General features: G+C 59.2%; 1 long non-coding RNA gene across 2 annotated transcripts; it reads left to right on the plus strand.

Moving 5' to 3' along the window:
• The first annotated feature begins 960 nt into the window (after window positions 1–960).
• On the plus strand, window positions 961–12529 carry LOC140616186 (uncharacterized). 2 transcript variants are annotated; one of them, XR_012016722.1, is made up of 4 exons: window positions 961–1381; window positions 2599–3075; window positions 5570–7388; window positions 10099–12529. It is a non-coding gene; the product is annotated as an uncharacterized lncRNA (long non-coding RNA). The 2 variants fall into 2 exon arrangements; XR_012016721.1 differs by having other exon boundaries at window positions 11896–12529.
• The last annotated feature ends 1958 nt before the right edge of the window (window positions 12530–14487 follow it).

The following is a 14487-nucleotide window of genomic DNA, read 5'->3' on the forward strand; positions in this document are numbered from 1 at the left end:
AGACATTTTGCCCCTTTAGCCCCATAAACACATCTGCCTGGTCAGCCCAGGCGTTCCAATTCGAGGGCAGGAAAACGAGGTCACCTGCATGCGTGTTCCTGTGTGTATGAAACAAGCGGTGCGTGCGGTCTGGGTGCCGTAAGGGCTTCTTGGCCAGCCTGTGGCAATTGCTTGCAGCCGTTCTGAACACTGGTAGAGGGGTATCTGCCTTGTGGCGTGGCTCACAGGACGGAGAGACATGGGGACAGAAGCAGAGCACAGAGGCCCTGCTGGAAGCCAAAAACATTCCAGCACCAGTAATCACCACCATTTATCACCTGCCTCCTGTGTGCCCGTCACCACCACACCCCGGCTTTCCATTCATTTCATTTACTTCTCACGACAACCTAGGAAATAGGCATTATTATCACCGCTGAGCAGAGGAGGAATCTGGGGCCCAGTGAAGTTAAATCCCTTGTCTACAATTACACAGCTAGGTCACAGCTGAATCTGAACTCAGCCGTGTCTGACTCCAATTCCTCGCTCTTATGCAAGCCTGCCTGTGCACAGGGAGATAATCTGGCAAAATAACTAGGGGAGACACAGGTATCCTACCCCCGAGACGCTCGTGAATGCGGGCCTACGACTCAGGACCACGCAGAAGCAAGTGGGACCACAGAAGCACGGGGAGAAGCAAACCAGCTCCCCTTCGAGGTGCACACACAGGCCCAGAGCAGCCCAATAGCTGTCGATGTGTGCAAGAAGACACAGAGTTTGGGGATTTGTCTTTCCAGAACACAGAGACCTGGACACCATGGAGTTCACTAAGATCCAGAAAGTTCCAGTGACAGGCTGCAGCTCACCGTTGGCTCACTGGCAGGCTGAGAGGCTCAGTGTTCTCAGCCCAGATGGGGTCGGGTGGTAGCCACACACAAGCAAGGGACCTGAAGGTGAGCTTGACTATTACCCCCCCCACCCCGCCCCATCCGCCAGGCATGTCCTGAAAAACAGAAACTGTTGCTGCCATGTGGAGACACAGTTGAACTCTTGGCCTCTGGGGCGCACAGTCCAGCTCACACTGACGAATACACACAAACAGAACTCTCGGAGAGAAGAGGAAGAAAGGTCGAGCTGGCCAGGGGGCTGCAGATCCCTGCCGCCCCCAGGGCCTAAACCCTGGGAGTAACGTGGGTGAGACTCCGGCCTCAGGCTGCCTCGCCTACCTTCCCAGGCCTTGAGATGGTCTTCCGCCCTCCCATGTTAAAGGTTGGGTCAAGGCCTGGAAGGCCCAGGATAGCCACAAGGGGGCGCATGAGCACTGGCTAATCCCTTCAGCCCAGGCTCCTCCCCAACCCTCCTCCACGGATTCCTAACTATGTGATAAGCTCCGGTTCTCTGCCAGGTGAGAGGACCCAGAGAGGGGGCAGGGGAGGGGAAAGGTGGTTAGCGCAAAGGAAGAGGCACTTACCTTTGCTTCAGTGGGACTGGAGGTTAGAGGGCGAAAGTTTGGCAGGAGAGGCAGAGTCAAAAAATAAGAGCTAGAATGTACTGGGCTCCAAGCTCTTCTGGATTTTGATATGCATTAGCTCCTCTAATCCATAACTGTATGAACTCGGTTATCCCATTATTCTACTTTCATTGGGGGTATTGTGGATGCAGTATGGCAGGTATGATGCTCACTTTATACACAGAGCTGCTGTAAGGATTAGATGGGTCAGTATGATTATGTGCCAAGCACTAGGAACCCTGCCCACTTGTTACCGCCAGTTGTGGGAACACATCCCCATTTTACAGATGGGGAAACCAAGACACAGTTAACAAGGAATGGCCTCAGGGGCAGCTGGGTAACTGTCAGTTGAGCATCGACTCTTGATCTCAGCTCAGGTCTTGATCTCAGAGTTGTGAGTTCAAGTCCCAGTGTGGAGCCTACTTAATTCAGAACAAAACAACACAAGGAATGGCCTCAGGATTCAATCATCGGCAGGAGAGTGTGGGCTTACCCAGTTATTAGGCCCGCTGGTAGGCCCAGTCAGGGAGCCCCAGGGGCAGCGGGGAGCCACTAGAGAATTTTAGTAGGAAAGGAACAACAGTTAGTTTTTCATGCTGGCTGTAGGGGAGGCTGCGGGGTGCTGGTGGGGGTGGTGGGCAGGGCAGCCTGGTGGCAGGGTGACACTGGTCAGGTAGAGGTCATCATCATGGTCCCAGCTGTGACTAAGATGGCAGTGGAGGAATAGAGAGAAGACAGGTAAGACAGATTTGAGAAACATTAAGGAAGCAGCCTGGAGGGACAAGTTTCATGCTAGAGCTGGGGGGTGGGGCGGGGGCAGGGCAGAAAGCAGTGAATGGAGAAGCAGATTTGGGAGAGGGTAGGAGTTTGTGGGGCATCCGAAGGGAGAAACCTGTAGGCCCCTGGCTCCATATCCTCAAACCAGAACATATAAAAGAGCCACCCCCAGATTCCCCTGCCCCACCTTCCCTGGAGAGCCTGGGGGATGTGTGAGGCCAGGAACCCTAAACTCTAGCTCCCTTCCGTTCAGGGTCTGGGGGCTCTGGGCTCCACGGGGATGGCACTGTGCCGTTCTCTGTCATCCAACTTGACACCCTGACCCTTGCCCGCAGGGCAGGACCGGGGAGTCTCACTCACCCTCTCTGGCTGCCTGTCGCCCAGCGTGGGACAGGCGGGAAACATCCCCTGCTCTCCCACACACACTTCGAGGCTTCAGTCTCCTACAGGATCTCATCTAATCCTCACAACAACCTGGGAGTAGATCCTTATTACCTTAGCTTCACAACTGCAGGAGCCACCTCGGAGGTAAGGGGCTTGCCCTGGGTCACAGAGCTGGTGCCTGGACCAGCCCTCTGCCAGGACCTTCGCTGCATATTTTCGGCTCCTGCCCGCTCGGCTCCCAGCACCACTGGCTCTTGGTGGCTATCATGGGGAGATGGGGGGCCCCACACCCCGCAGTTTAGGTCTCAATGCAGGGCCCAGGATGGGGCAGAGAGAGAGCGAGCCATGTTTTGGAGTCACCAGAGCTCCCGGGGAAGACCAAGGTCCAGCGTCAGTCCCAGCCAGGAAAACCAGGAGAGAAGAACTAGGTAGGTGGGGGAGAGCTTCCCAAAGGGTGGGGGTGGAGTGGGACGTGTCTAGGCAGGCAAGTGGGGACAAAGAGGCAGCCAGGTGAGCCGCCAGCCCAGATTCAAAGTGGGGCTGAGGCTGTGATTGGTGGCCCGCGTCCCCCGCCCCTCCCCTTCTCCCTCACCTCCCAGGCAGTTGAGAAAGCGGGACGGGGTCGGCAGGCCCCTCGGCAGGGACTCCCCCAGCACGGAGCGGCGGCTGCCGGGGCACTCCGGGCGCCACCTCCCCTACCCCAAGCCCAGCCGGGGCCCTGTCTGGCAGGTCGGCGCCGCCCTCAGCCCCAGCGACCCCCCAGGAGCGGGCCTCGGGCCCCCCAGCCCCCCCGGGCGGTCCCCTCGGGGCGCCTCCTGTTCTCGGACCCCCTCCCGGTCCAGCCGGTCCTGCCGACCCCACTTCCGCGCGGGCGACCCGGCCCTCCCGTGCCCGGATCCCCGCCCCGCGGGGCGCAGGGAGGCTGCCCGCCCGCCCCGGGCCCTGGGGACCCGCGCGCAGCCGGGCGGGGCGGGGCGGGGCGGGGCGGGGGGCCGCTAGGTGCGCAGCCGGCTCGGCGGGGGCCGGGCGGGAACCCGCAGGTGGCGGGGCGCGGGCGGCTCCGGGGCGGCGGGCCGGGCTCCGGTTTCTGCCGCGAGGGGCGGGGCGGGCGCCGGGGGCCCCGCGGAGGCCGCGGCCAATCCCCGCGCGGCGGGCCTCTCCCCGCGCCCCCGGCCGCCAATCCCGGCCCGGCCCCGCCGCCCCCGCCCCGCCGCGTCCTTTGTTCCCGCTCCCGGCCCCCGCCCGGCCCCCGCCCGGCCCCCGCCCGGCCCCGCCGCCCCGCGCCGGGCTGCAGCCCGCGACTTCCGGCCCGTGTGCCCGCGCCGTGTGCCCGGTGTGCGCGCGCGTGTGCAGGCCCGGCCCCGGGGCACCGGCGCAGGCCTGCGGGCAGCCGCCCCGGGGAAGCTCCGGCGAGAGGCCGACCTTTGGCCACGGGCAGGGGCCACGGGGGAGCCCCGGGTGGGAGCACCGGCGCCCGGGCTGCACCCCTCTCACTGGGCCAGAGCCTCCCCCCCCCTGCGCTTCCCCGCTTTTGCGCAGGCTGCTTCCCTCTGATGAGCCGCGCGGCTTCTTTCCAGACTCCTCTTGGGGGTTGCGTTCTCTGTGCTGCTCTTGGGAGGCGCAGGTGCCTCTGGTGTCGCCCACTCACCCAGCGCGGGCCCGTCCGGTCTGGGTGTGTGGCCAGTGCAGCAGGCAGGATCCCAGGGACCCAGACTCAGTAACCCGACCGCCTGGCAGAGTGTGGTGCTCCCTGCGTGCGCACTCAAGGGACAGCAGCAAGCCATCATCCCAAATACGACCAGAGTCACTCTCCGCCACCTTCAGGCCTAATCTTGGTTCCATTTGAGATTGAGGCTTGTCCTTTTAGGCCTGTTACAAGGATTAAAATAGCTAAAATCTTTGAAGAACAGAGTGACCGCCTGGTAAGGAGCCACCACACCCACTCAGCAGGCCACGGCCCCTGCCATACCATGGACTTGCCCTGTGGGAGCCCTTGCTGCTTTCAAGTTCACAAATCCAGTAGTTACCTACCACCTCCCCACCCCTTCACCCCCCCACCCCGTGCCTGCCACAATGCCCTCCCTTGACCTGACCTCTGAGCCTTCTGTTCAGGACTCCATCCTCAATTCCCTTCTCCCCTTATTCCATATCTTGGCGAGCTCATCCACCCCCAGACCTCCACCTGCCCTGCTATAACCAGTCTCCTGGATCTTTCCAGAAACCTCCACCTGGATATCCCTCAAGCATCTCAAAGCCAATTTGTCTCAAACACAAGATTCTAATCCTGCTGCACCTACTCCTCTGTACTGCCCAGGCCAGAGACTTGGGTGTCATCCTCAACCCTCTTACCCACAGACTGTCACCAAGTCTGTGCTTCCAGATTGGCTGCCCCGCTGCCCTAGGACCAGCGCCTTGGCCCATGCTCTTCTACTTTTTCCTGTCTTGATCAGCCTCCTTGCTCTCTGTCTCCACAGTCTACAGGGTTTGCTGTTTGCAAAGTTCCTTTTCCCATTGTCCTCAGCATCTAATCCCAACTCCTGATTCTAACTGACAGGGCCCTGCCACCTTAGCCCCAGGCACACAGAATTACTTCAGCTGGAGTCCTTGACACAGCTTAGAACGTTGGGAGTGGAACCATATTCCCAGGGACCCTAATAGAAGCAGTGCCAGGCCGTAGGATGATCAGAAGAATAGCTAAGGCTTGGGTATGTGTGTGTGAACTGGATCAGCAAACAGGCTCTGCAAACAGACTCTACAAACAGGCTCTGCAAACAGGCATACCTGAGTCTGGGGCTTGGCTCTGCACTTGCCCAGTCTGACTTTGCTCTGTTACTCATCCTCTCTGGCTCTCATGTCATGTCCCAGATGAGTTTATTTTATTTTATTTATTTTTTTAATTTTCTTATTATTTATTTATGATAGGCACACAGTGAGACAGAGAGGCGGCAGAGGGAGAAGCAGGCTCCATGCAGGGAGCCCGACGTGGGATTCGATCCCGGGTCTCCAGGATCGCACCCTGGGCCAAAGGCAGGCGCTAAACCGCTGCGCCACCCAGGGATCCCCCAGATGAGTTTAATATTGTGTCTTTGAAGGGCTAGAGGAGAACTTAGGACCCAGAGCCAAGGCTGGCCAGGGGCTGCCTCCCCTCTCAGGTGCTCCCCAGAGCCTCAGCATCTAAATTACCTGGAAGGAAAAGCAGGGCCTGAGATGGAAAAGCCATTTGGGAGGCATTGGGGAGGAGGGAAGGGGCAGGGGGGAGGGGAGGCCGACAAAAGAGACCAGCTGCTGTTTGCACACAAACCCCAAGTTGATAATGAGTGGAGGGGAGGGGGGCGGGGCGGGGAAATGTCTTGGCAGGAGCCTCTGCCAGCTGAAGAGTCTGCCCAGAATCACTGTGCCCCTCCCTCCACACCCCCCACTCTGGGCCTTCACCACTCACACCCAGCTGTACATCTGCTCCTAGGACTGCAGAGGGGAGGGCAGGAGGGACCCAGGCTTGGTGATCTGGCCCCTTCAGCCCAAGGCTCAAATCCTCCCCCCTCAGGCCACACACATCCTGAGAGCAGCCTCAGGGAAGCCTACAGGAAAGGCCAGAGCCTAATGGAGCCCAAGGGCGTCCTAGGATTTGGAGCGGACCCAGACTCCCAGCCTCTTGAATGCCTGGTTGAAATGAAGGCCCGCGGAGAAGCTCTGAGTACCTGGAACTCTGGAGAAGAGAGGAGGCTCCCAGACCTGAGGCCTGGAAGAGTCTTCTGGCCCTGGGGCCTACGCCTACAGGGACAGAGCAGCAGACCCGGGCTGCGGATGGGCCCATCAGCCCCTTGGCCTCCCGTAATGCCAGGAAGGTGGCAGATGCAGATAAACAAGGACGAGCAGCCAGGACCCTGGGTGTCGGGTGTGGGAACCCCCACCACCATTTGGTCATCCCCACCTGGACAGCTGTGGAAGTTTCCTCCGCTGTGGCCCCAGGGCCCTGTTCTGTCTAGGCCCACTCCCCCGTGCCGCCCAGGGTCTGGCTGGCCCTTCGGCATCTTCCCTGCGCAGTGTCACCCGTGCCCGCGGCTACTCCTGCCTGTGGGCTGTGGGTGCAGCTGACAGGCTGTGCCCGCACAGGAGTGTGTGCTCCTGCTGCTGCTGCGTGCCAGCCTAGCAACCGCTCCCAGGGGCAGGGAGAGGCAGTGCCAGGAGGGGATGCAGCTCTCGTGCGCTCCCCTCCGCCTGCTGCCTCTTTTCCCTCGATGCGCCAGCTCCCTGCCAACACCTGCTCCAGAAGAGGGTCAGCCTTCCACCAGGCTCCAAAGACAGAGGCGGGACCGTGGCAAGCTGCACGTCTTGGGCCTGGGGCTTCTGTGGGCCCGTGCCTCGGGAGCCTGGGGCTGAGCTTTGCAGGGAGCGGCAGGGAGGAGACCTGGCCAGAGCATGGTGGTGGGGAGGACTGTCCCTTCACTTTCCTTCTCAGTGGCTCACCTCTCCCTCTCTCAAGGCCGGAATGGGCAGGAAGAGAGGGCAGGCCACGGAGGCCGGAGAGCTGGGCAACGGCTTGGAGACTAGAATGATAGACACGGGAGCACAGGTTCACAAGGAGGAGGAGCCGTGGGGCCGGGTGACAGAGGTGCCTTGAATGCCAATGTGACAGGAGCTTTATCTGGAATCTGTAGGAGCCACAGAAGATGAAGAGCAAGGAACAAGACGGACAGGGCGGCGGAGAGCCCATGGCCACAAACCAGTGAGAGGTGGCGAGGTGTGTTTGGATGCAGGGCGGCAGTGGCCTGCTGTAGGTGTGGGCCTGGGGTCAGACAGGTCTGGGTTCCAGTCTGAACCTTGGGCCTCTCTGGGCCTCAGCTTCCCCAGCTGTAATTTGGAAGCAACACGAGACCTCCCTGTGGGTCTGTTGGGAGGGCTAGGTGATGCGATGCATGCAGAACTCTCCTGAAAGTGTACTCTTGTCACTAGTAGGGAAAGAGTGGTTTGAAAGGGGGCCCAGGCTCCTGAGTCACAGCGTGGCCTCCACGTGGTCAGGGGTGCATGGTTGCTCACCTCCCTTCTTGGTGAGTGTAGGGGGAGCGGTGGTGTATACAGTGAGAAGGTTGGCGGCTCTGGAGAAACCCCCCCCCGCCCCTTCCCTCATGGCAATGGCTGCGTAGCTGCAGACCAGGAGCACAGGACGTGTCCCCGAGCCCAAGCTCAGCCGGAGCGGGTGTGTGGGTAGGCAGGAACCAGGGCTGTTGCAGCAGTGGCTTGCAGAGACCAACCACGGCTCCCATACAAGGCCTTGGGTACCCCGTAGGAAAAGGCAGCGTGGAACTAAGAGGCCAGCACCCGCAGGGTTGTAGCTGGTAAATGGGGCTTGACTTAAAAAGGCCACGAGAGTTCAGAACAGTAAAGCTGCACTTCTCCCATAGGCAGGCGTCTGTGCCCATGTGCCTTTTTTTTTTAAATTTCATTCATTTATTCATGAGAGACAAAGAGAGAGGCAGAGACACAGGCAGAGGGAGAGCCCAATGTGGGACTCCGTCCCAGGACCCCGGATCATAACCCCGAGCTGAAGGCAGACCAACCACTGAGCCACCCAGGTGCCCTCCATGTGCCCATTTTGTTGAGCCCAAAGGAGTATGTATCCCGGGAACTTTTCCCTCGGCTTGATTTCACCAGGGTAGGACCAGCCTTGGCCGGGGGCTTCAGGAACACCAGGCCCTAAGGATGGAGAGTGTCCACTGAAGACCCTGAGGCCAGTGCCGAGGAGGCCGGCCTGGTGCCACCCTGAGAGGGGACCAGGCTGGCTGGGGCCCAAGGCCTTACCCAGCCTACCCTCTCAGGCCCAGGCCACAGAGGAGGCATTGATGGCAAAAGAGGCGCCCCGAGGCCACTGCAGCTGGCGCAGCATGGACCTCACTGGGCCTTGGAGGGGGAGTGGGATGATCTCTGCAGCACCCAGGCCTCCACAGGGCTCCAGGGCCCAGCATCTGAGCATCTGTGGTCAGTGTGGGTGCCCTGGGCATCCTCGTCCTGAGGTAGTTCCTTGCGGCAAGCAGAACCGACTCAGTGCCTGCACACCCCCCAAAAGGAAAAACCATGGACCTTCCTTCCCGACTGTTGGCAGGAGGCAGAGGGCTCCCCATCCACCTTCTGGCCCCGCAGTATCTCTGCCCTTGCCAGACTGCTCCAGTGACACCCCCACACCAGGCATAATCGGGGCACCTGTGCCTGGTGCCCTCTCTGGCCCAGCTTTTCACCACTGGGCTCCCAGTGAACCTTTTGCTTGTCTGGTGTGCCCTCACTTCCCTCTCTGTGCCCTGAAGCCTCTGCTCGGGCTTGCCCCCTCTATGGAGCATTCTGGGATTGCTCCAGGCCGAGTTAGACCCTCATAGGCCTAAACCTATGAGTGTTGTTGTCATCTTATTTCTCATCTCATTTCTAACTGCTCACATGCAGAGTTCCTTAGGGATGGAAGGGGCTCCTCCTCCTCCTCTCTCTCTCCTCATAGGCACAGAGTGAACATTAGAGTGGCCAGTGGCCAGTTCTGCCCCTCGCAGCCTCCTGCCGGTGCCCACGTGAGCTGTCCACTCCGGGGACCACCTGACCAGGGTGTTTTCAGCTGAACAGCCGCAGGCCTTGCAACTATTGCAGGCCAAAGCCCAGATCCATTCACACTCCACACACCCGGGGCACAGGTGGAATGTGCATTTACACACACACTCATACGCACACAGACAAGTGCACATTCAGACAGGCACAGACTCACACACACACACAACACAGATGTGCACACACACCAACACACACCTCAATAGGTGCTCCCACAGACACAGATATGCACGCGCAGCCACACGCTCACACGCAGGCATGCTGCACACAGGCACCCAGAGACACACTCAGAGGCCCGCACGGACACTCTCGCACACGCAGGTAGCACACTCAGCCAGGCCTCAGGCTCAGGAGGAGGAGCAGCCAGCCCCCAGGCAACTGCCACCCCCTTCCTCCTGGAGCTACCAGGCCAGCAGAGGGCGCCCGAGGCCCCTTCCCTCCAGGCCCAGCTGCTGCGGGAGGGGGAGCATGTGGTCACCACCCTCCCTCCCAAGCCAGGTCACCTTTGTTCCCCAGCGCTGGAGGAGGCCACTGAGCCTGGCGACCGCTTGGCCACAGAGTCCTTGAGGCCCTGCTTGGTCTCGCTCCTCTCGGCCCTAGAGATGAGCTGGGGGGCCTTGGGGCACAGCGCAGGGATGGCAGCCACCACAAGGAGGGGAGAGCCAGCCTGGTGTTCAGGGCGTGTTCAGGGCCAGGCCGGCGGGACCATACAGCCCCCAGGGACCTCACAGGCCTGCATCCCTTCCTTTCTCCCCACTGTCTGTCCAAGAGTTTGTTGACATGTTGTCTCCTGGGAGGGGGACTCAGAATACTGAAATGGATGCTAGGACCCCAAGGGCAAGCCCTTTAATCCTTCCTTTCACCAGTGCCCAGCTCTTCTGGCCCCATTGGGCCACTGGTGAGGCCTCTGATTCTGTAAGGACAGAAGCCTGAAGTCTTCCCATCCCCCAACCCTGGAACCCAGCGTCCTGGAGCTACAAGGCAGAGGTTACACCTGGGAGTCATTGAAGACCTGCCTCTGCTGCCTACAGGTTAAAGGCCTTGGGCCATCAAGCCAGTCTTCTGAGCCTCAGTTTTCTCATCCATAAAATGGGCATCCTCCATAAAATGGGCATGGTTAACGGTCACTGCCTTACAGGTATATGCAAGGACAGCAAGGTAGCACATGCAGAGTCCCGGTGTGGGGCTGGGCACCCGGTGCGTGGAAGTTGGGTGTTATCCCTGTCTCGATTCCTGTGTGCTGAGCCCTTTCCTGGCTGAGCCTTTGAGACAGCATCTGGACTCCAGCAGAGAGCCCTGCAGTATGTGCTCACTAAACCCTGGGGCATGAACACCATAGGGGTCAGCCTGGGAATGCCACACCTACGCCATCAGCAAACAGCATGCGTCAGGGACGGCCTGGCAGGGTGCCAGGCCTTGTTTTCCAAGTGGTTTGTTTCTCGGGGACTTGAATGTCTATTCCTGGTGGGGCCTAGCTCACAACCTGGCTTTGTGCCTTGGCTGAACGAGGTTCCTCTTCCGCCTTCTCCCAGGACAGGAGGGCTAGGCTGGCCCGCCCTGTCCACTCCCCTCCAACCTGATTCTTACTTGTCCCACCGTAATCAGGTTCTTTGGAGCTCAGGAGGGGGAGTCTGTGCCTCCTCTTCATCTGGTCCAGGGTGGGGGGGCTCCCCATCCTTAGGGGCATTGGTGCCTCTCCTGAAGGCAGGTGGGGAGCCCCGGCCAAGCCTGTGCCAGGGGTGGGTCCTCCTGTCCCCTGTGGCCCAGCTCCTCATTTAGTGGTCAGTGTGCATGGGGCTGAGCAGGGCCCAGGCAGGCTGCTCTTGTCATTAGCGGCCCGGCCTCCCTCCAAGTGAATTAGCTAGTCCTCCGGGAGCGAGTGCTGAGGCCTGCAGGCTCCTGGCACTGGCCAGTGATTCATTCACCACAGCCTCACCCCCACCAGAGGCCACCGGTGTCCCTGCCCCCAGACCACTGGCCTGGCTGGCGGCCGGGGAGCGGGAGGCTGGTGTCCAGAGCAGCCCTGGCTGCCCGTCCATCTGCCCCTATCATCCTATTAATCAGGCTGTTCCCTGCTCCCTCGGGTCCAGCTTGCCTGCATCCGCCCACCCCTCCCTCATGCAGGGCTGGTGGCCCTGGACCTGGGCCCAGCCCTGCTTCCGCCAACCTGGCTGCCCTGCCAGGCTCTGTCTCCCGTTCCCTTCATCCCCTGGGCCCCTTGAGTGACCCAGGGGAGGCCCCCCTCATCCTCCTTCCCTCTCTCCCTTTGCCTTCCTGCCCCCCTCAACTGAAGCCCTGGGATTCACTTAACCGGTCTTGATGAAAAACAGGCTCTGTCCATGCATAAGAAGTTCCCAGTAACTGCCTGGGGCTGAGCCCTGCCAGCCTCCGGCTGGGTCTTGGCTTTAGGACTAACTTGGATGAGGAAGGCACCACCTTGATCTCCGCCACAAACGCCCTCAGGAGCCCACATACATCCCTTCAATGCCACTCCACCCCTTATCTTCATTTACTCAACAGGTGATGGGTGTTCAGAAACAGGTGTTGATGAATGAATGAATGAATGCCCTTCCCCATAGCAAATAGTGACTTCTCTTCATCAACTCATGTGACTCACATCTTCTCAGATCTCTGGCGTGAAAACTGTCCTATTGTCCTTACAGAATGGAAAGCACCTACATTTCGTGGCCAGAAGACACGAATTCCAGTCCCGGCCTATTGTCTCTGAGCTGTGTGATCAAGTCTCTGAACCAACAGGTCCTCATTCATGGTCTCACGTTGGGCTGACCCCCCTCCCCAGGCTGGCTTTGAGCATTAGAGGCGTTTTATCTTGTGCAAGGAAAACAGGGCATAGAGATACCACCCAAATGGCAGCCACGAGAGGACTCCGCTCAAAGTGCTCTTCCTGGGGGGCCTCCCTGGCACATATGTGTGCCATTTGCCCCTTATTGTTCTATAATCCTTGATGGTTGCTCTGTAATTACTCTCACATGGCTTCATCATAATAAACAGCATCTGCAGAGCAGTTCACAGTTTACAAACTGTATCTTTTTCCTCATCCCGTCCCTACCTTTACAAAAAGAAGCTTAGAGGCTCAGAGACGTCAGTTGATCTCTCTAAGACCACACAGGAAGAAGGAAGCAGAGCTCACCTCTCCCCAGCCTATGGAGCCGGGTGGTCCCTAGCCCACTGTGTCCCTAGTTCCAGGCAGGGGAGGGAGGCATAGGGTAGGAGCTTGGCAGGAGGTAGGGAGGTTACCTGGGGTCTGATGGCTGATGGGGGCGTGGGCACTTCTAAGTCAGGCTGGGTGCATGGGTGTCCGTGCAGGATTGTGTGCTCATCTGTGCACGCAGGTGTTCAGGCTGACACAAGGTGATCCCCAAAGGGGACTTGGGAGGGATCCTGGCTCCCAGGGTGGGATGTGGGCCTGGGTTATTTCCATAATCGCTTTCTGGTTTTATTTTATTTTATTTTTGTTTTATTTTATTATTCGTGAGAGAGAGAAAGAGACATAGGGAGAGGGAGAAGCAGGCTCCATGCAGGGAGCCCGATGAAGACTCCGGGATTGCTCCCTGAGCCAAAGGCAGATGTTCAACCGCTGAGCCACACAGGCGTCCCAATTTATTTATTTTATTTACTAATTTATAAGTAGGCTCCATGCCCAACGGGGGGCTTGAACTCACGACCCCAAGATTAAGAGAAGCATACTCTACTGGGCCAGGCTGGTGCCCCTCCCCTTCTGTGTTTAGGCTTAGGTGACTCAGAAGCTTCCAGAAAAAGGCTAGTCCAAATGAAACGCCTCCATTGGAACTAAAGTTCCGTTATCCCACAGATAAGCTGCATTATTAGCTGTTTGTTTGATTTGCTTATTTGGTTTGGTCAGAACACGGAGACATGGGGGAGGACATATGCTGTCTCAAAGGTGCAGGGAGGTGAGGATGGGCGATGGGGACAGCGCAGCAAGGAGCCACAGAGGGTGGGCTCTGCGGCTCTGCCCCACGAAATAGATGGAGCCAGGGGAGCCTTCAGCCCGGGAAGTCCGGATCCATCTGGAGCAGCACTGCTCATCATCTTTGAAGTCCCAGCTCCGAGGACGCTTCCTCCGGGAAGCCCTCCATAACTGCTTAGGCAGAGCTCATCGGCTCTTTCCTCCGAGTCCTTCGGCTCTGGCCCTCGGGCCTTTCTGACTATGCCTGGCTCCCCTGCTGGGTGGTGAGCAGGGCAGGGAGCCTCTTTGTGTGTGTAGGTTCGTGCGTGTGGCTGCTTCCACTTGGGAAGGTTAGAAACATACAGAAAAATACAAATGAGGGATGCCTGGGTGGCTCAGTGGTTGAGCGCCTACCTTCGGCTCAGGGTGTGATCCTGGGGTCTCGGGATCGAGTCCTGCATCGGGCTCCCTGCAGGGCGCCTGCTTCTCCTTCTGCCTGTGTCGCTGCCTCTCTGTCTCTCTTGTGAATAAACAAATAAAATCTCAAAAAAAAAAAAAAAGAAAAAGAAAAAGAAAGGGACGCCTGAGTGGCTCAGGGTGTGATCCCCGGATCTGGGATCCAGTCCCATATCGGGCTCCCTGCATGGAGCCTGCTTCTCCCACTGCCTATGTCTCTGCTTCTCTCTCTCTCTCTCTCTCTCTGTCTCTCATGAATAAATAAATAAAATCTTTTTTTAAAAAAAGAAAAATACAAATGAGAATAAAGCAAGCGCCCATGCACCTGCAGGGACTGGCTGGGTGCCCTGGTGCCTCGGCCCCTCGGTGGGAAGGAGGCTTCGGTGACCGCTGTCATCCCAGGCGCACACCGGTGTCTGCACACTCATGAACACACACGCGTGGCCCGCATTCATGAGACACGTTGCCCGACGTGGATGCGGGTATGTGGTCACGGTCGTATTTACAGCACACGTGCACACCCAGAGTCTGGAAAGGGGCCTGTTCCAGCGAAGAGCGAAGCGGGCCCAAGGCCGGGCGTGGCCGCTGCGTGCCCGCCATGTGCCCGCAGGTGCCCGGCGCCGAGGTCCCCAGGCCAGCTGCCGCTCCCTCTGTGCTTCTGACTGAACACAGCTCCCTCAGCTCCCCAGAGCCCACACGTGAGCCAGCAGGGCTGGGGCTTCCTGACCCTGTTTCCGGGGTTTCAGGCTGCAACGCTTGGCTGTTTGCCAGCCTTTCCTGCTGAGCCCTCTGCCAGGCCCGGCCCCTGACCTCCAGCGGCGAGGACGCAGCAGGCAGTCCTGTCTCCTGGATGGCTTACACACGGGGTGGC

This window comes from Canis lupus, chromosome 24 (assembly GCF_048164855.1).
Source record: "Canis lupus baileyi chromosome 24, mCanLup2.hap1, whole genome shotgun sequence".
In the NCBI taxonomy this organism is placed as follows: Eukaryota; Metazoa; Chordata; class Mammalia; order Carnivora; family Canidae; genus Canis; species Canis lupus.